This window comes from Oryzias melastigma, linkage group LG6 (assembly GCF_002922805.2).
Source record: "Oryzias melastigma strain HK-1 linkage group LG6, ASM292280v2, whole genome shotgun sequence".
Classification (NCBI taxonomy): Eukaryota; Metazoa; Chordata; class Actinopteri; order Beloniformes; family Adrianichthyidae; genus Oryzias; species Oryzias melastigma.
In genome coordinates this window covers 13,067,569-13,087,425 of record NC_050517.1, presented here as the reverse complement: position 1 = coordinate 13,087,425, position 19,857 = coordinate 13,067,569, and the positions used below count along the sequence as shown (strand labels likewise).

General features: G+C 40.5%; 1 protein-coding gene across 1 annotated transcript in view; it reads right to left on the bottom strand.

Annotated features, from left to right (window-relative positions):
- Positions 1-19,857, bottom strand: part of plxnb2b (plexin b2b) — a 160,627-nt gene that overhangs the window by 106,161 nt on the left and 34,609 nt on the right. The window contains exon 2 of the mRNA XM_024281855.2: positions 19,110-19,296. The gene's annotated coding sequence lies outside the window, so the exon portion shown is untranslated. The remainder of the gene's footprint in view (positions 1-19,109; positions 19,297-19,857) is intronic.

Below are 19,857 nucleotides of genomic sequence, written 5' to 3'. Positions count from 1 at the left end.
TTTGTAAACTTTTAAAACCATCAACGACTCGAATAGGAACAGTGTATTTTACACTACGAAACATGGAATAAGTCAAAATAAAGGATTACTTTAAAGACCTACTTCGATTATTCTTTAATCTATTGTTCCAAATGTTTTTTTTATTATGATTATGACATTTTTGACAAAAAAAGGTGATTTTCTAGGACATAGTTTCTGCAGAGCGGCAGATGTTCAACAGAAATTAGCCTCTGAGTTCTTTTTAGTTAGCATATAGCTTAAACACTTCAAGTTCAAAGCTAATGATAGTTAAGATGTTTGTTTTACATCGAGTTCATGATTGATCCGATTATTCGACTAATCGAAATAATAAAATAATAATAATAGGTGATTAGTCAACTATTAAAATAATAATTTGTAGCACCTCTTTAAGCTTTTTCTTTTTAAAACCAAGAATCTAAAACAAAATAAAACCACTTATCCAACATGATGAATTTACGACCTCATATAAACAAACGTGGTATGATCCACTTATGAATATACTTAACAATAAACGATAGACAAAAAAACAAACAAAGGCATTAAGCAAAAAGTGAAAAACATAAGAGAAGAGAAGTAGAAAAAAAGATCTTAACTGATCCTCCAATCCTCTGTTCATTTGATTACTCATTTACCCATCGTCAAATGTGGGTATATTTCTGTAGTCGTCTGCATAGAACTTTCCATTTAGTCATTCACTTGGTTTTTCATTAAAAAACCTCAAACTTAAACATTTGAATATTCTTTTACTCCACTCCATCTCTATTTGAAGGAAACTTTTTTTAAAAACTCTTGTCTGCTCCTGATTCACAACAATTTGAATAGAGAGAAATACTCACAAATACTATTTTAAGCTTAAGTATCTTTATGTATGTCCTCCATCATCAGAAAAAACAGCACAAGAACACCACATTTTCCATGAAGTGGGTCTTTAAAATGCCCAAACTAAGCTTTGAGCTTTGTTCTACTATAAAACCTGTTGATCATTTTTTTGTTCTCAATGCTAAAGACAGCCATGCCGGCAGTATTAAAACTTTATGATGCCGGCTGTGCTGTCGAGCCCCCGGAAAAAAGCATTTTTCATTAGTCAGTCTAGATATCACAAGCTCTGATGACACAGCCAACTTCTTGTCCTGATTTCATCATCCCCCCCACCCCCCTCTTTCCTGCTATCAATGAAGGAAATGGCAGGCGTCGCCCCCACAACTCTGCCCCACTCCAATCTGCTCTCACTTCCCATCTCCTGGCGAGCACATCTCAATGAGGGGTATGACTTCTCTCATAAAGCGTCGAGTGAGAAATGTATATATTTGTAAGCGCTAATACTGAGCGGCGCAGAATGTTGGGCCAGCACCAAACAGATGGTTCTGAGAGAGGCAGAAGATCAGAGAGATGCTCCCTCCCACCCGCTCTGTCCTCGTTCCTCTCTGAGAGGAGCCACTATCGCTGCTCAGCACAGCACTGAGGAGCTTCGCCGTACAAAAGCGGCGCTAAATCCCCCCGTGGTGGAATCAACTCGCTCTAACGAGGGTATCAAAGAATTTTATCAATGACACGATATTGAAAGGGATTGCTGTCGGGAGAGTTCTTGTGGTGCAGGAGGACGTAATGAAAACTAGAGAGCAAAAGACATTTAAGGCAAGCACTAAAAATTTAGTTTTAAGAAGTTACTGATACCGCAGAGCAGTATTTTTTTAATGACTTAGGTTTAAGTCACAATTAGCCTTGCCCACTGTGACCTCCATTAAGCCCAGTGAAGGCAGATTAACTGATATGATCAAAGAATAAGTGAGCTAAATTTATGTAGACAGAATTCTCAGGGGCAAAAGCAGAACAAAAGGACTGATTGACTTCCTTTGGATGTGAGGGGATCATTTCACTTTCACAGGGAGGGACATTTCATGTCTTTATTTGGCATAGATCTGTTTTTCACTTGGCTTGCAATGACACCGCGCAGGAGGGCAGGGTCAATCACAGTGCAGAGCTTAACGGCTCCTGCACACCAGAGGAGGCAACTGCTCTGCAACTTCAACACACAAGCACAGATTCCCTGTTCCATGACCACCGTTTAGACTTTAAAAAATAAAAAATAAAAAATCAGGTACACCAGAAATAAGATTCCCAAGATTTTCTTCAAGAAAAGTCTGCCCAAAATTATCGTTTTAACCCTTTAACTACCTGCTCAACCAAACGGTGGGAAACATTTAGAAAACATGTTTTTAAAAATATTGATTGTGTGTATTACTCAACACAGTATGGAGCCCCTAAAGGGAAAAATTAAAAAAAAAAGTTGAAGCAATTTTTTTTTTCTTCCAAAAATTGAAATAAAAAGAAAAGAATTCTGGTTAGTAATGGAAGCACACCAGATAGTAACTGGTTCGCATCAATTCGTAACCAGAACATTTCTTTTATTTCAATTTTTAGAAAAAAAATACTATCTGGTGTGCACCAGTTACTAACCAGAACAACTAGTTAAAAAAAAAATCTGAATAGTAACTGTTGCGCTTCAGATAGTAACTGGTGTGCAACAGTTATTATCTGGTGCGCATCAATTTTATCCACTTATTTTTTTTTTTTTTTACTTCACTTATTTTTTTAACGGAGCCATCTAAGTAGTTTATGAAAAAAATAATAATAATTTTAACGTTTTTTTTTTTTTTTAACTGTGATGTCCCTTTAGGGTTTTCATGCCAAGGCAGAATAAAATACTTTTTTGGTGTTTTTCTTTTTTCTTTTTTAAGTAGTTACAGGGTTAAAAGAAAATAAGATTATTTTTCGACTTAAAAACTTTCTTAATGAGATTATTAAAAAAGTTTTGACAAAACAAGGGTCTTTTTGCTTTCTTTTGCAGTACAAAGACTTGAGAGGTACAGGAAACTTCCTGTCGTTGATCTGTGGAGATATAGTGTATGGGGTTTTCACTGCTATCTGTCAAAAGTGACAAATATACAAGTATTAATACTTTCTGTATTTTTTTTTTTCAATCTGATGCATGCTATGTTCACATTGGGCGTGGAAACGTACATTCAAGCAACCGTTTTTTCCATGAAAATTCTTTGTAAATGAACTTAAATGCGTTTTCAGGCTTCTGCTTTCAAAGTTTTATCATTCACGTTTTTTTTTGTTTGTTTGTTTGTTTTGTCTGTTTTTGGGCTTTACGTAAAAATATGCAGCCATTGACCATGTGTTGAAAGTTAAGCTTGTTGAACTTTGACCAACCAGGGACACTTAATAGTGGCGTATGGATGGCGTTCTTTTAATGAACGGAAGTACCAACCGTTTGAAAAGTGTGTCCGGATGGAATTAAATAAACACCAAGACATTCAGATACTGGAAGAAAGCTGTGAAAGAAAAAGCTTGGAGCAAGATTCAAGAGATTGGCACCACTTCAACATTTCACTCTAATCCTTTTCCAATTGTAGCTACGTGCACTGAGGGACGGACTTACCACTAGGCAAGGGTAGGCTATCGTCTGAACGTGATTTAACCCTTTCATAGAAAACCACTGAAATGACCTAAGACTTCTCATGTGAAAGTATTTCGACCTCCTCTGTCCTTTTGTAGCATCAGTAGAATCTATAATATATATATATATATATATATGTAAACAGCATGTGTCAAAGTCAAGGCTCGGATCCTGACAAAATTTTGACAAAATATATTTTACAGAGTATAAAATATTGAAAGTTATTAAAGGTTTATGTATTCTGGAATAATATTCCTTCCTGTTTTAATTCATAGTAATGCTAAAAAGTTACGTTTTAAAAATGCAGTTTTAGTGTGTTGAATAAATGATTATCCTATTCGGCCCACGACCTAAGGTATGTTATGAATTTTGGCCCCCCCCTTGTGCGATTGAGTTTAACACCCCCGGTCTACAGTGTTCCCCCAATTATTTCCGGTTTCACATATTTGTGTATTCTTTGTCAGTCACATGACTCTTTGGGTCTTTTTGGGTATTTGTGGATCTCTCTGGTCCCTAACCCCTGAAAATAAAGGAGGGATACTGTTTATATATGTAAAAAAAAACTTGAACATTTGAATATAATTTAACTTTTGAAATTCATATCAAGAGATTTGTGTTCCTGACACTGACAGTGTCTAAAAGTGGACCAGTGAAGAAGTTTTTTATAGATGTTCTTTTAAGAAAGAATTAATACAACCACAGAGGAGGGCCCCATGGTATTGTTTGCCCGATAAGTCCCCCCCTGCATGCACTAATATCAGGTAGTAACAGTCATGTGTCGACACTGTATGCTAAAAGCGCGTTCAAGAACCCCTGTTTGGTGTGTAAGTAGCATTAAACTTATCAAGAAAGTTCGTCTCAAATGCTCTTGAGTGCAAAGGCTAAATCCGTGGTGAACAAATTTCCAATATGCTTTCTATTGAGAAACTGAGTACTTTACTTGGTGAATAACAAAAACAGTTACAGAAAACGCTGGTGTTCTGGCAGGATCAAAAACTCAGACTGCCCATGCTCTTTTGATCTTTGACACTGAAGAAGGCAAACGCCACACGGCCATCAGGGAAATCCAGAGTCTGTTTTGCTCTTACACACTGCTCACAGATTGCAGCTTTGGCATGGTAGAGTGGACACAGACTGCGTGCCGACCTGGGATGCTCTCTGCCCTGCTCAACCTGGCTGTGATTGTGCCAGTGTGCCATGAACACTCCACAAAATGCCCGGTCCTTGCCCGAGATGTAAGAGAAAAGAAAGAAAACCTCTCCCTTAAGCCGGGGCGAGAAAACAGAAACAGGCTCGGGACACAAACTTCATTACCTGCTACACCGTTCAAGATGGGGGAAGAAAACAAAGAATGAGAGATGGGAATAAACAAGGAAATGACAACAGACAGAAGATATGAAGAAAGGTTGGCAGTCATCCATGAAAAGACAGCTGGCAGCGACATCCTTCAACAAACCTGGCGACGCAAGCAGAATGATGGAAGCAACCTCGAGAGACGGAGAAAGGGAGAGGGGGTTTGGAGGACAAGGGTGGCAGCATTAGATAACGCAGCATTCGTCTCCAGACTGCTGTGCTAATTAACCCAATTCCACGTACAAGGCCCCCTGCTGGTCTCATATGCCGACCACAGCCTCACACCCTGACAGGGAGGGATGGGGGTTGAGGGAATATGCTGGTGTTCAAGAGGTAGGGATGAGAAAGCACGAGGGATGAAAAGGGGATGAAAGGTCCTGTCGCCTTGTCTGAAGGTGAGTCGGCTCCCCTGCCAGCCTGCAGCCTGGCTTCTCTGGTGGAAAAAAAAAAAAAAAAAAGCGGGAAGATGAAGACAAATGAGGCGGCGTACAGGGATGCTGATCAACACCAGAGTCACTCACCAGACATCTCGCCATATCTAGAGGGAGCAAGCGAGAGAAACAGAGAGGGACGGAAAGAGGTGAGGGTGCCAATGAGCCGGCACCAGTCCAGTCACAACATCACGGACACAAATCCCGGTTCTGTACCATTAGCTCCAGACTGTCATAAATCATACACTGGCAGCCAGCGGGAACAGAGAGAAGGCCAAAAAGAGAAGTCAGAAAGCCACAAAAACAGCACGGATCAGACAGGAAGAGGCGATAACCAGCTACCTCTGGACAAAGGAAATATTTGCAACACTTCAAAGACATGAACAAAACACAGAGAGGAGCTATTCCGAGATAAGCTGGTTGTTTAACTGATGCAGTGTCTGCTTTACTGCAGTGTGCTAGAGGCTGGTTTGAATAAATGTTTATAAAGTGTAATGAAAGTCACTAACACTGAAGCTTTATCAGATGTCCAGTTTTTTATTTGATCAGATATGGTCTCATCCTAAGCAGGAAATGTTGTATTGTTTGTTTTTTCCTTTATTTATATTTAGATATCTGATTGTAGATGTATGGTATTACTAAAAAAAAAAAAACACCTAAAACTTAATAAAAAAGGGAATTTTCAGCTTTTTTCAAACAGATAGATCTGAGTTATCATCTATCTGCAGTGACTTCAGCTCATAACAGGCTCACTTCTGAACCTACTCACACACCGGGTATTTGATGCGTGACTGTGTTCACACTGGACATGCAGGGATGGGCTTCTTTTGTTTGCAAGCGCATGTCCAACACCTACATTTGGACGAGACTTGGTGCTAAATGTCAAAGTGGTGCAAATCTTGAGACAGTTCAGCTCATTGCTAGTGTCCTTCCAATGGCAGATGTGGATTAACATCATGGCAAGGCAGTGGCCTTGGTTTACCTTTAATTGAAAAACAAACGCAGACATCAACAGGCTTAAATCAAATCCAAATGTTGCCACCAAATTCTAGTTCCTGATTGGTCAAAGTGATTTAACCCTTGTGCTATCCTACGTATCTTGATGTTGGTAGTGGGGTCATCTAGACCCCACAAGACAGCGCAGAAACTTTTTTTAATTTTCACTTGTATCCATGGCAGACATGAAATCCTGTCCACCTTCGTCCACATGTGTCATGGGAGGGATCACACATTAATGTAAGGCTGGGGTAAAACAAGGGTTAAATTGCGTTCAATGGCCATGCGTTTGTTAGTAGACCCAAAAAATGGTCGGTCTTGGAATGTTCGAATGTATTGTGCTTCTGTGTTCTACATGGTGTATTTGTTTGCTTATATCTACACATTGAACGCACTATGGAGTGTTAAGATATTACTTTTTTTTTGTTTTGTCACCATTGACCTCACCCAACCTCTTGTGGCCCTTCCACACCCAGGCTAAGTAAGGGGTGCCCGTTGTGGGTTATATCCACAGTCAACCTTGAAGTGTTTGTATGTACTTCTGTGTCTTAAACTGGAAAACAATAATGAATTTCCATCTGGATTAATAAAGTATGGTGATTGATCGATTGATTGATTGATTGATTGATTAAAAGTTGCATCGCTACGCATAAGCGAGAGAGTTTTTAATACGCGTTTGAGTAGACTTTTCATTTGAAGTGGCAGCTTGAACAAGTGTTGCCGATGATACAGCTAAACCAGACTAATGCTAGCTGTTTTGGCTAAATTAGACATTTTACCAGTTTTTTGGCTAGTTTGACATTTAGCTAATATTTCAGCTACATGCTAGCTGTTTTGGCTAATTTTGGCTTTTTTCAGTTTTATAAGCTAATCTGGAGTTTAGCTAATATATTAGCCTAATGCTAGCTATTTTGACTAAATTAGACATTTTACCAGGTTTTTGTATTTAGCTAATATTTCAGCTACATGTTTGGGCTAATTTAGGGCTTTTTTCAGTTATATAGGCTAATTTTGAATTTAGCTAATATTTAAGCCCTATGCAAACTGTTTTGGCTAAATTACATATTTTTTACCAGTTTTTTGTGGCTAATTTGGCATTTAGCTAATATTTCAGCTACATGCTAGCTGTTCTGGGTATTTTTGATTTTTTTTCAGTTTTTTAGAATAATTTGGCATTTGGCTAATATTTTAGCTAGCAATCAGCTTCAGCCATTTCAGCATTCGCACTAGCATCTTCAGCTGCCACATTCAGCTTACAGCATTCACACTAGCACTATCACGGATAATGCTATCTAGTTTTCAAAAGTTTTAGTATTATTTTTCTGTGAAGATTGGAGAAATGAATTATTGAAAATTTGGCTATGTGTGGCTTTCTGGAAAGCCGTAAAGTTTACGTTTAGCCTGTGATTGCTGCACTTTTCCCGTTAGGCTACAAACCGACTCCAGCCCCACATCAGAGAAGAAAACAGTTATGTTGCCCTCACAAGAAAAAGTTTGGGGACTCCTGCTATAGATGGTGACATGGTTTCTACAAAACCGTTACCAGAAACAGCAAAGTCCAGCAATTTATTACAAATTCACAATAAGTTTTGCCAAGTAGCTTGCAAAGTTTTTAGAAGCGTTAAGGATTTTGATTACCATCACAGGCTACTTGCTATGATAAGTAGCACAAGTCCATCCACTCCATCTTTCTCACTATTTATCTCTACTGGGAATGCACACTATCTAAATTAAAGACGGAAAACGATTTCCTGAACAGTCACAGATAAAAGACCACCAACAACGCCTCACATCACTTAAAGTCCTAATCATGATACGTTTTTTAGTAGAATTCAGCCTCTATACCGTGAGCTTCATAGTTTCCACTTGGTAACGTCTGGAATCTGCAGGAGTTTATAGGAGCAAAAAACTTTACAAGTATTTGTGCCTGCAAGAACCTCAACAAGGGATTTCCTAACCCACATTTCAACCACACCCAAGCCAGAAATGTGTTCTTGGCTCTAAACCTACAGACGAAAACAAACAAACAAACAACAAAAAAAAAATCCAATCTAAATATCTGCAAGTGTGGATTTGGTCTGTAAAACACTTCCGCACACTTTCAAAAGTGCAGTAAAGTAAATGCATAATTAGATTTGCATGCAAAAGTTGTTGGTACCGGCGCTATATGCAGGAAACAAGATTGTCAGATTGGCACAGTCTGGCAGCAGAGCATCTCTTGCAGCAATTTCTGCTACGCATGTACAGATCCTTCCTTACACGGCTACACCACGGGGGGGCTGAACATTTCTATGCTTGGATCCAATTAATTTCACCCCCACTCACTGCACATTTTCAACATGCTTGAAGCATAAAAGGAGGAGGTGACGCTTTCAAGGAGGTGGAGGTGCAGTGAGGCAAGTGGGAATAAAAATAAGAGGAAGTAGTAAGGATGGGCCAAGGTTGGCAAATCATAGAATTCCCTGTATCTTGCAATGAGCTTTAGCACAGGGAGAGGAAAATGCAATTACACGTGCCCTCTCAGCCTTTTCAGGCAAGTATGGTGTGTAGAAGTGAGCGGGTAGCAAAGTGGAGGGGGGGGTTGTGCCCTGTGGCGACCAGCAGTACCATTCTCTATGCTAATGGATGCCTGTTCTGCATTCTAACAGGCATTTGGTGGCACAGCTCTGAGTGTGAAGCATTGGCAGAAGAGTGCATTGAGGGTCTATGGGAGAGGAAAAGGAGGAGGAGGAGAAATCTGCCCTATCGTGTCTCTAGAGATAGTAAGTATAATGAAATACTCTGCTGAGACTTCAAAGCAAACAGCTGGTCATTTCCTGTAGTGATAGCTGACACAAACCTACATGTTCAGGCAGAAAGTATTCACACACTTGGTCACACATGCCTACCAGCAAAACCTCAGTCAATGACTGCCACCTCCTTTGATGGTATAGTGAAGTCCAGAAGAGGGAGGGACAAGTGTTTTGGACGAGGGATATATTTGAGAAGTCTTTTGTGTGGCCTGGCAGAATCTTCTAAGTGCTTCAGACACAGCCTGAAGTCAACACTTACGCAATATGGGTGTAATTTCAGAAACGACTGGATGCCAACAATTGCTATGCCTTTCTACATTTCGGAACTGACGATGTATGACATGGCATGGAAGAAAGTGTTTTCACAGGGCACAACCTGTTCAGACAAAAACTTCTCAGCTTTTTTTTTGGTTTTGTTTTATTGAGTAAATTCAATTTTCCTGGCAGACATTCAGATGCAGAGGTATAATGAATCACATTTAATTTATGGGTTTTCATTTCAATGCTTGGCAAAGGAACGATTTTTATAGCCTCCGGTACTGGTGATGAAAAGTCTGTAAATTAAGGAAATGATTTGTATCCGTGCAGGAGATCTTAGAGTTGTGGCATTACTTTCTGTATCCTGTTTTCCACTGAGCCTTTTTCCAGTAAGACACACAATGTTATTTGTCAGGTAAAGTCACATTTTCAGCAAGGTGGCTGGGGGATGCATGTGTAAAACCATGAACACGCATTAGTGGTCAATTTGAAGGAAAGAGGTCTACAAGGCCCACATGCTATGCAAACACAAATAAGCCAGCAGTGGTCATTCCTGGCTTATCGCATTTCAAATCACATCTTGCTCCATTATGAGATCCAGGCTACCCTGTGGGTCTTTTGATTGTGCATTTCAAAAATAAGGAGGTAACAACCCAGAAACAGATTCAAACACGTCTCCGTGTTATGAAAGCCCCAAGAACACACGCTTTGAGTCTGGGTCAAAAGAAAAACAAAAACTTAGACATCTGGTTCCATTCAGCATGCCGAGAATTCTTCAGCATGGTTCACATTACTCGCTGAGCCCCCATGCTGGCTGCAAAGGGCAACAGACAAGCCATCCCATTCAACAGATTGCTCACCTATTCAACACCCAACGGCAGATGTAGATTCACCAACAAGGGACAAAGGTGAAGCCGGGTTTATGTGACGGTTCGTAGATTTGAAGGGCTTAACAAGATGCTCCAAGCATGATGGGAATTTGCCTTGCAAATTCCTGCAGGCACCCCTTCTAGTTAAACAGGAGTGAGTCCGAAAAGAAACATTAAAAATTCAGCTAGAGCTAGACGTAACACTGGCTTAATGTTTTTTTTCCCTTCCCCTCTCACTGACTGCTCTGCACTGGGGAAAGCCCCAGTGGAGGTGGGGATTTAAAAAAAACAGAAAGGTGAGTCATCTAAGAACACACAGGAACTTTGAGGGCATACCGTGATTTTGGCTGTACTTCTAAACCAGACGATGCAAGATATCGTCCTCCAACTAAAACAGTTGTATCCCCCTTGTACTATCCTTGGTAAGTTGATGTTGGGAGTGGGGTCCGTGGCACTATCCACCTTCATCCACATTTATCATGAGATGGATAACACATCAATGTAAGGCTTGGGACATCTGGACCCCAAAAGATACCACAAGCAAGAATCATGTCTTTATTTCACTTTACAGCCCACCAACAAAAATTCCTCAAAACTCTTCATTTATGTCTGACGGACAACGTCCTACAATTCCCTCCACCCTTTTCTCTTATCTCCTATGTTGGAAAGAGTGATATCCTTGGCCAAAATCACCCTGTCTACTGCCTTTCCCCGTGAGATGAAGTGCCAGTGATGTAGACGATTCAATCAGAGAGAGTGAAAGAGCAGATCACAGACAATACGCCGCGGCCCCATTACCTCCGGTCCTCGGATACTGCAAACGATGCTCAGCTCAGGCCCCAACCTAATGGGCCATAATATCATTTTACGCCATGTTCCAGCTCTTTATGCTAGCTCTAAACATAACTCTGTCGCCAATGCACAATAAAAACAGATATATTTCTTTATTACTCCTCACAAAGCATATCACTAGATCTGAGCACCCCTGCGAAGGAAAATAATATCTACAGGAACCTGCTCTTTTTCTTGCCTCATTTGGAACAGACGCACCGTTCTTATTACACTGAGCTGCACTCTGCCAGCCTCATACTCCCTATGCCATACACTCAGAAAGTAATGGATGTTTTATTATAATAAAATGAATACAATATCTTCACCATAAATAGCCTACTTAAAAAGCCATTTCCTTTGCCTCGCAATATGACTGAATGTCCATCATGCCTCAGGCTACCAGGTGCCACATGTTTAATTCACAGTCAGAACAATTTGCATGTTGGGTGCCAGCGAACAGGTAAAAACAGTGACGCGTCTGACCTTTGCGTCTTTCCTCTACTCGCCCAATAATCACACTGCGCACCCTTTCACACGAGGTCATGCGACTCTCCGGCAGACTCATTACTTAGCAGGAGAGTAAAGGAAGCATCACCTGGATTCTCAGTATTTGTTTCTCTCTTCTTGTGGTGTAGATGCCGTGCTTGTACACCTGATGCCAAATACACAGATTTTTTGCCTTAGTGAGGGGAAGTTACTCTCCACAACTATGAATCATCCCTGCACCGGCTCTACTCCGCCATTGTCCTGCTCCCCATATATCACTGGTTCTGACCGACCCATTTGCACTATGGGGATGTGACAAGAGAGGCGCGCAAACACGCTTGTGTGTGGGGAGGGTGTGGTGGAAGCAGAAGAGCAGTTGAGGAATCCAATCTCTCACATAGAGGAGGAGAGACAAGCAGACAGATGCGCTCCAAGCCCGGAATAACCCCGGCGGTATCCATGAATGAAATGACAGGATTACGGGGGTATTAGAAAACCTGCTGAGATAGTTGATAATGCTGTTTATGGTGGGGCGTCATGCAGGGAGAAGGGAAAAAGTCAAACTGTTTCACTAATGAAAATATGGACTACCTCTTCACATAGTCGCTGAGCAGAAAAATCCAAGGACAGGGGGTCTTTCCCGCTCCATTTACAGCAACAGTTTGACCACTTGCCAGACATTAAAGCAAATATTAAAAGATTAATGTCTTTTCCAATATTGTGCTTGAACCTCTAACCCTAAAAAAACATTATTGTTGAGTCAACAACCCCCACAGATAATAGTAATTACTGCCTTAGCTGCACTACCAACTGACTGAGGCAACTTCGCTAGCTGACAGCTTGGTCCTAATTACACAGAACCACCAATTATGGGCTCCATTTCATTATTTATACTGAAAAGCATACCCAAATAAAAGAGATTTCCGTGACTCGGAGCATTTTCATCTCTGGCAGCTGCAGAGAAACATCCAGACCTGCTGAATCATTTTCTCAGACATATTTTTTTCCTGATGACAAACCAGTCTGCGGGCTAACAGAAAACTGGAAAAACACACTAACAGGAGAACTGACCCTACTTCCTTTTTTGTCAGAATCAGGAAGCAATTTAGCTGAAAAGGAAGTGCGTTATCTTTCTTTTTTTTTCTCCCACTTACTCTTCCTCATTTATCTGTCAACAGAGGCCGGAGGATCAATTCAGCCCCCAAAGCCTTTCAACTATTAAAACAGTTTGTCTCTGGAGCCAAATTTCATTTATTCCTTTTCTTTAAGATTTTAGGAGGAAAAACTGACTCAGCTGCTGGCGTGCAGAGGGTTCCATCCGAATGTGTTAATATCCGAATCTAAAATAAATAGATAAGCACAAATGTCCTTAGCCAGATAGAGTATTCATCCATCACAAACACACACACAGATTTCCACAGATGTTCTGCATCACTCCTCCTCGCCAAGCAGTGTCCAGTGATGGCTGAGAGGAGGGGAAGTGTGGGCTCAGAGTGGGGGGAAGGGGGGGGGGGGTGAAATTCTGTTTTTCCTGCTCCACTAACTTTTGCAAAGACTTGGCAGATCATTGTGGAGATTTGTACGACTGGGAATTTGACATGAAACTTTTTGAGAGGCTTGTCTGGAATCCGTCTGTGAATGTCTCTCCTCAACATCAACCTGGCTGCTGAGCTTACGTAACCTGGATGTCATAGTACTCAGCCTTTACTATTAGAAATAGAGGTGTAACAATTGCTTTTAACAACAATTCAAATCGTTTAAAGGGTCACCAAACTCTAAATCCACTTTTTTTGTCTGTTGACCTCTATAAATGAGGCTTTAAAAGTGTTGTCTGTTGGTCTTTGACACATTGTTGACAATTCAAAAATAAACTTGTTTAATTCCTGAAATTACAGTCTAAAACTTTCGGTGTGCTGCCCCCTACAGGTTGAAACAGGATATTACAGTTGAATTTTGTGATTGGTCAACTGCTGTAAGTCCCACATCATTTCATATGTCTTCATGCTCTGCAGCTCCAGTATGAAAGCCCCGCCCATCTTTGATTCTGTAACAGTCTGTCGTTATCGTGTTAGCTTTAGCTTTAGCTCGTTATGTGTTTTTGCCAAAATCTATTGGCTTGCACAACTTTCCAGTGGACTTCCAGTGGTCCCCCTTCGGTCTGGACCATGAACGCCTGCCTTGGATGAACAAAAATCCTTAACCTCCACAGAAAGTTCTGTGACATCACTTTGCTCGGATCCACACTCCATGTTGAAGACGTTACCTCAAGCTAACCTCAGCGTCACTGTCAATCACAGATCCAAACCACACCTCCACCGCCCCTATTTTGAGAGTGGATTCAGCCTCCAACAGACCTGTTGTGCTAAGTTTTGGTTGCCGATACGATTCATAGTCGATATTGGTTCATTTTGACCGATCCGATTCACTGACCTAAAATCGATCCAGGACATCTTTAGCCCCCCCCCCAAAAAAATTTAAAAAGTGTCAATTAAATGTATGTACAAACAAACAAGTAAACAAGAATTAATGTCAAATCCATTCACAATTTAGTTTAATAAAGTTCAGTCCACTGTTGTTTTTCCACATCAAAATAATACAAATTATTGGACATTCTATCACACTGTGTGGTCACATCTTTCCAAAATTCAAAGTGTTTTCCACACATTGGACTGTAATTATGGCTTGATCGGTTTTTGCTGCCATTATAAATGTGTGTTGTCTGCTGTGATAGCTCTTAGTACTTTTCACGTTATAGCAAAATAAACCTATATGCCTCAGTCAAAATGGCATTTTGCAAAATAGTTTATAATCGATTTATTTCATTTTAATACAAATCTGGTTAGACCTTAGAAATATAAATCGATTAAGTTGATTAATCGTTACACCCCTAATTAGAAAACATTTAAAATTATCAGAAAAATATTCGTCATTGTTTTATACCGACATGCTTTAGTAAAACCAACATTTCGTAATTAGGCAAACAGTACAAAAACATATCTGCACTATCTGTACCGCAATAGCAAACCTTGTTGACACAGAGGAATTTCTGACAATTTACTGCAATCTCACTGGTTCATGAAATGAGCTCAGACAAAAACCCAATGAGCTGTAAAGCATGGAAAGTTGTCTCATACCGCACAAAAGAAAGCCAACAGATCTCCAAAGTGAGAAAGTATGTACAAAAGTAATCTTCCATAACAATCCAAGGCGCTTCACACTTAGACGACAGCTGCACGGGGCAGGCCTTGTTTGCAGGGCCTGGAGTGGAGCAGTATATGTGGCCCGAAGGCCGGATGTGTTCCAACTGTGCTCTGGCAAGAACACGTTCAACCCAGTCAGACTCGACAGCTTGGATATTTGCAGGGGGCAATGGAAAACTGGAAGGCTGCAGTACAATTTTGGAAACCAAGTAGGTTGCAGAAGGAAGGCTGGAGTGATGAGTCAGGAACAAGGTGGTTTACATTATTTTGGTACCAAAAGGACATGACATTTGCAGAGAATGGAGACCAAACCTAAACAGGTGATGGTGATGAGGGGCTCATGTCTATCCTTCCTGCAGGCAATTAAATCCATCCTCCTGCATGTTTGTCAGGAGGGAATACATTTTTTTTTATTATTTACACATTCTAAATGTCTTGCTGCTCATGCAAAACCTGCCACAAGTACCACAGTGAGTTCTCACAATTGCAAAGAACACTAAACAGGAATGATTACGAAGCTTGTGGAAAGAATTGAAAAAATGCAAATAGCAGAAAAACAAAATCTAACAGCGTGACCATGCTAAAACAGTAACTGACTCAAGTTGCAACACTATCACCTCTCAAAACTCTGAAGCAATTTCATTTTCAGTAGATCATGGGCATTAAAGTTAGAATCACCACTTTAATTTAACATGGTAAATGAATAATTCAGTCTCATTTCTATGGATTAATAGTGAAATTCAGAGTCAATTTAAAAGCTATAAATATGAAATATTCAAATTACAGAACTTGTTATGCAAGACAGCAATTTTAGCACATGATTAACCTGCGCAGGCTTCAAAAGGGTCACAGTTTGGGTAATGCTATACATATTTTTTGTCAAAACAAGACCAAATTATTATAACATTTTTCCTCTTGAGCTTTCTTTGAAACGTTAGTTTTTAGAACGTGTTACCACCTTGTAAACCGACCCGTTTCATTTATCTCTTACACCTCAAAGAAACAGATTAGAAAGAGATTGGAAAATATAGGAAGGTAGGAGTTAGTCAGAACTCATTCTCTTGTTGTTTTTGCCACAGAAGTAAGCCTCTGCTTATTTCCCATCATCCCTTTGTTTGCTCTCTTCTCCTTCACAACCTCATGCTAACATTAGCGGTGAAACAAAACTGGCGAGCAATTTTATAGCTTTATCCAGCCGGACAGTTTTGACAGCTCAGATGAGAAAAACAAAGACGTTCGTGGATCTATTTGTCAGCAAGTCGACACATCCAAATGGGGCGGAGCAGAGAGCTTGTGTTCTGACGATTGTAGCTTCTACGCAACAACTACAATCTTTTTTCAACTGCATTGTTACTTTTGTCTGCTATTGATTTAGCAAAGCTAGTTGGGCTGATGTTTCAGACAAATCGTGCATTTTGTGATGCAAGCACTAAATTTAGCCAAAAGAACCTGGTGGCAGAAGAGATGGCGGCTAAAAATCAGTAGCCAAAAATGAAGATTGCCTAACATTACTAGCCAGAAGCAGAAATTGCACAAGATTTCAGTGTTGTAGCCACTTTTATTTAAACTTAGTTTAGTGTTCAGAATTAGCTTAAATGTGTCAAAGGAGGCTAAACGCTTAGTTAAATGATATTAGCAAAAGAGTTCATATTTGTAAAACTGTTAAAACTTTTATAATGGAGCTTTAGCTTCAGATCAGTGTTTAGGTTTAACTACCGCTAGCTTGCGCTAACCCCTTTATGCCATGAATGTGAATCAGCTCTGTCGCAGAGAAAAGTGGCTTTGCACTGATATGAAACTACATTATATTAGTAATGTGTTGCATATTGATTTAAAAGCCACTCTTAAGTATTGTTTACCCACGCTACACGGCGGTTCTCTGCAGATCAGCTAATTTACGTTGATCATGTACGGAGTTACAGTATGTCAAAGAGCAGTGTAGCTTTTGACAGAAACACCTCATGTGTTAAAGGTTCATGGTTCAAAGCTTAAAACTCACGCAAATAAAAGCTATCTAGCTGTATTAGTCTTTTTTGACCAAAATGTGTGGCGGCGGCGAAGATTTTCCAGTCTTTGTCTTCCTTACGGCTAATAAATTTCAGCCGCCATCTTTTCTGCCACCAGGTCCCACTCAATTTGGCATGGATGTACCTTAGGATACCTCTTTCAAAAAAGTCCATTAGCCATGGTAAAATTCCAAAATGGCAGCAATTTGTAAAGATGGCAGCCATACACTCAGTTGTTATAAAAATATTCAGTGTCAACTTGCCCCAGTCTCGAATATATGGGATTGTATACGGGATATGTATACGGGATTTTATATATATATATATATATATATATATATAAATATTGGATTTTCTCATGGCTTTTGTGAAAGAGGGCATTCTTAGGTACATCCTTACCAAATTTGGCGCTTGTACTACAAAATGTCCAATTATTTTGATTATCCAGCTCCACTAATTCATCATGATTTGAAAAAAATAAATACTAAGGTATGCAATTTTTGTCTTAATTTTCCTATTATATGTCCCCCATCAGGAGAAAAATTCTACAAGAACGTGTCAAAAATACAAAAACACTATTTTCATTGCAGTGCATTGTTAAAATTAGCAAGGCACACAAAGTTTCAAAACTCTACAAAGGGGAAAAACAAGGAAAAACAAAAGGCTCTTTCTAACCTTATGCTAAAACAAAAACAAGGAATGTTTTTGTTTGTGCATCCTAATTCACTCATTCGCATGTGTCTCTGCGCTCTGGGGTTGTGCCAAGGGAAAGCCTCTTGAGAGACATGACTGGCACTTCCTAATCCTTCCGGATACCAAAAAGCATGCTATTACCATGACATTTACACCGTCTTCAGGGAAACCAGATGAAATGAGCGAACAACAAAGGGATAAACAGAGAAAACTCCAAAGATAAGAAGCGTGAATGTTTAATAGGTTGTATTTTGGGTCACACGTGTAGATTGGGTACGTTGTCATTGTCGAGCTGAATTATTAGAACTAAAAGGTGGAAAGATTACTGCGTGCACAGTCATCTGGAGTATCCTACATTTCAAATAAGCCATATTTAGTTTATCTTTAAACACCAGAGGGCTGGCTGGTGGACATGCAGCGCCACAGGAAATGCAAGGGAAAGTGGATCACAAGAGCTATGGCCCGACCAAACAGCTGATTACGGAAGAGTGGAGCAAGAACAGGAGTCGCCTGTCAGGCTAAGCACTCCACAGATGATGCGAGTTGGCATCTTAAAGTAAACAGCATGTCTTAAGGCTGCGCAGCTTTGGGATTTAGATAAAGCCGCAGAAATGCTTTATGAGGAATTGCCCAATGGTGGATAAAAGTTAATGTATCGTAGGCAATTACGTGTTAAGGCTTTTCACCTTCATTCACATACGTCGTTCTTCAAATTAATGCGTAGTGGGGAAGTTTTAACAACCCTCCACCTAAAATCATTACAGCAGCAATTAAGTATTGGGGATCCTCGTTTAATGAGCGTCAGAGCAGATGTAATCACTCGCATCTCTTAATAAACAAGCACAAAAAAATAAAAGGGTTCAAATGAGGTGTTGACAGACTAGAACTTAGAGCCAAAGCTTGACTTATAATTGGACTATTGTTTCCTGACAAAAACAGAGTGCTGGCCAGTCTAGTAGCCACCATTCTTTCACTTCCTTGAGAATATAAAAGAAAGCATTTTTTTGTTGATATATGGTGGCGCTTTGGGGTTTAGCCTTGCTCGCTGAACTCCCCAGTGAGATGGGCAACTGTGTGCCGAGCCGGCTCAATAACTTCTGTCTGCTATCTGCTCGGTCTTTTTCCCCTGGAGCCGACCCTCACTTTTTTGCTGCCACACAGACAGTTAAACAACAGGAGTCAGACCTGCTTTAATGAGTAGAGAGACTCCACTAATTAGACACCCCCCAACTCCACCGCCTTCAAACCCTACCTGTAAACTCACTGCAGTTTGATATAACTCGGCCCAACCTGAGACTGATGGGCTCGTCGAGAGAAAAATAGAGGCTTGAAAGTATTTTTTTCCCCTTTCTGGCAGCTGGCCAATGGGGAGCCATAGTAATTGCACAATTCCAACTGTGGCAAGGAAGGACAAAAAGGTGTTAGGGAAGTAGTCAGGGAAAGTGAGAAAATGCTGGGATGGTGAGTGGGAATTAAAGAGTCTGACAATTAAAAAAAATACAGATGGAGAAAGTGAAGATAAATAGAAATTTAGAGAAAGAAACACATAAATGAAAGTTTGTAAAACAAAACAGCATGATCAAAAAAGTGCCTCATTTAATAGCTAAAACCCAAAGATGCAGCTATGAACAGAAAGAGATACGGAACAAAAAACTGGACCAAAGATAGAGAAGATGAGTGAAATATAAAATGACCTTGGCTACTACTTACTAGGGAGAGGCTGACAGGGGTTCAGTAAGTATATTGGCTGTTGGAGTGGAACGGAGTAAGGTGCAGCAGCAGCTACACAGTGGGCGCTCACTGGACACTTCAATCACAGGCAGCTGGACCCCCGGGCAAACCTGGCCAATTAGCCTCCCACTGCCGCTGACCCCGAGCTTCATTAAGGGCCTGGGCTCTGGAGAAGGGGAGAAAGGAGAGGATTAGGAGGTAAGAGTGTAAACCATCAGCAGCGGCCAGGTGTAAGAAGACACATGCTAGAGGTAGCGCTCAAGGTTACAGATAAACACAATCTACAACAGGAGCGCCAAACACACACCAACTAAACGAAAATTCTCACATCCCCATTGGTTTACGCCTGCAGCTAAGGTGGTGGTAGGGGTTAGATTCACAGAGGCCAGAGGGCGAAGCTCTCCCCAATCCCCAAACACAGCTGCAAAGACAGCAACAGGTGTGGTGGCCACCAGACGAGCAATTATCAGCCTGGGAGTCTGCTCTCGGTGACAGAGACAACAGCAGATCGAGAGAAAGATTGGAGCAAAGTAGGAGGAGAAATGAAAGATGAGGGTGAGGAGACTGAGATGCACTAATCTCAAAGCTCCAGGAGGAAGGGGGAAAAAACGAGGGGGAAAAAGAAAAAAGAGGTGGTATCTTCAGTCTCGTTTTCACCAAAGAAAAACACAAATCAAAACCGTAACCCATCCTGTTCATCTGTAGAAGCAAATTATCAAATGATGGT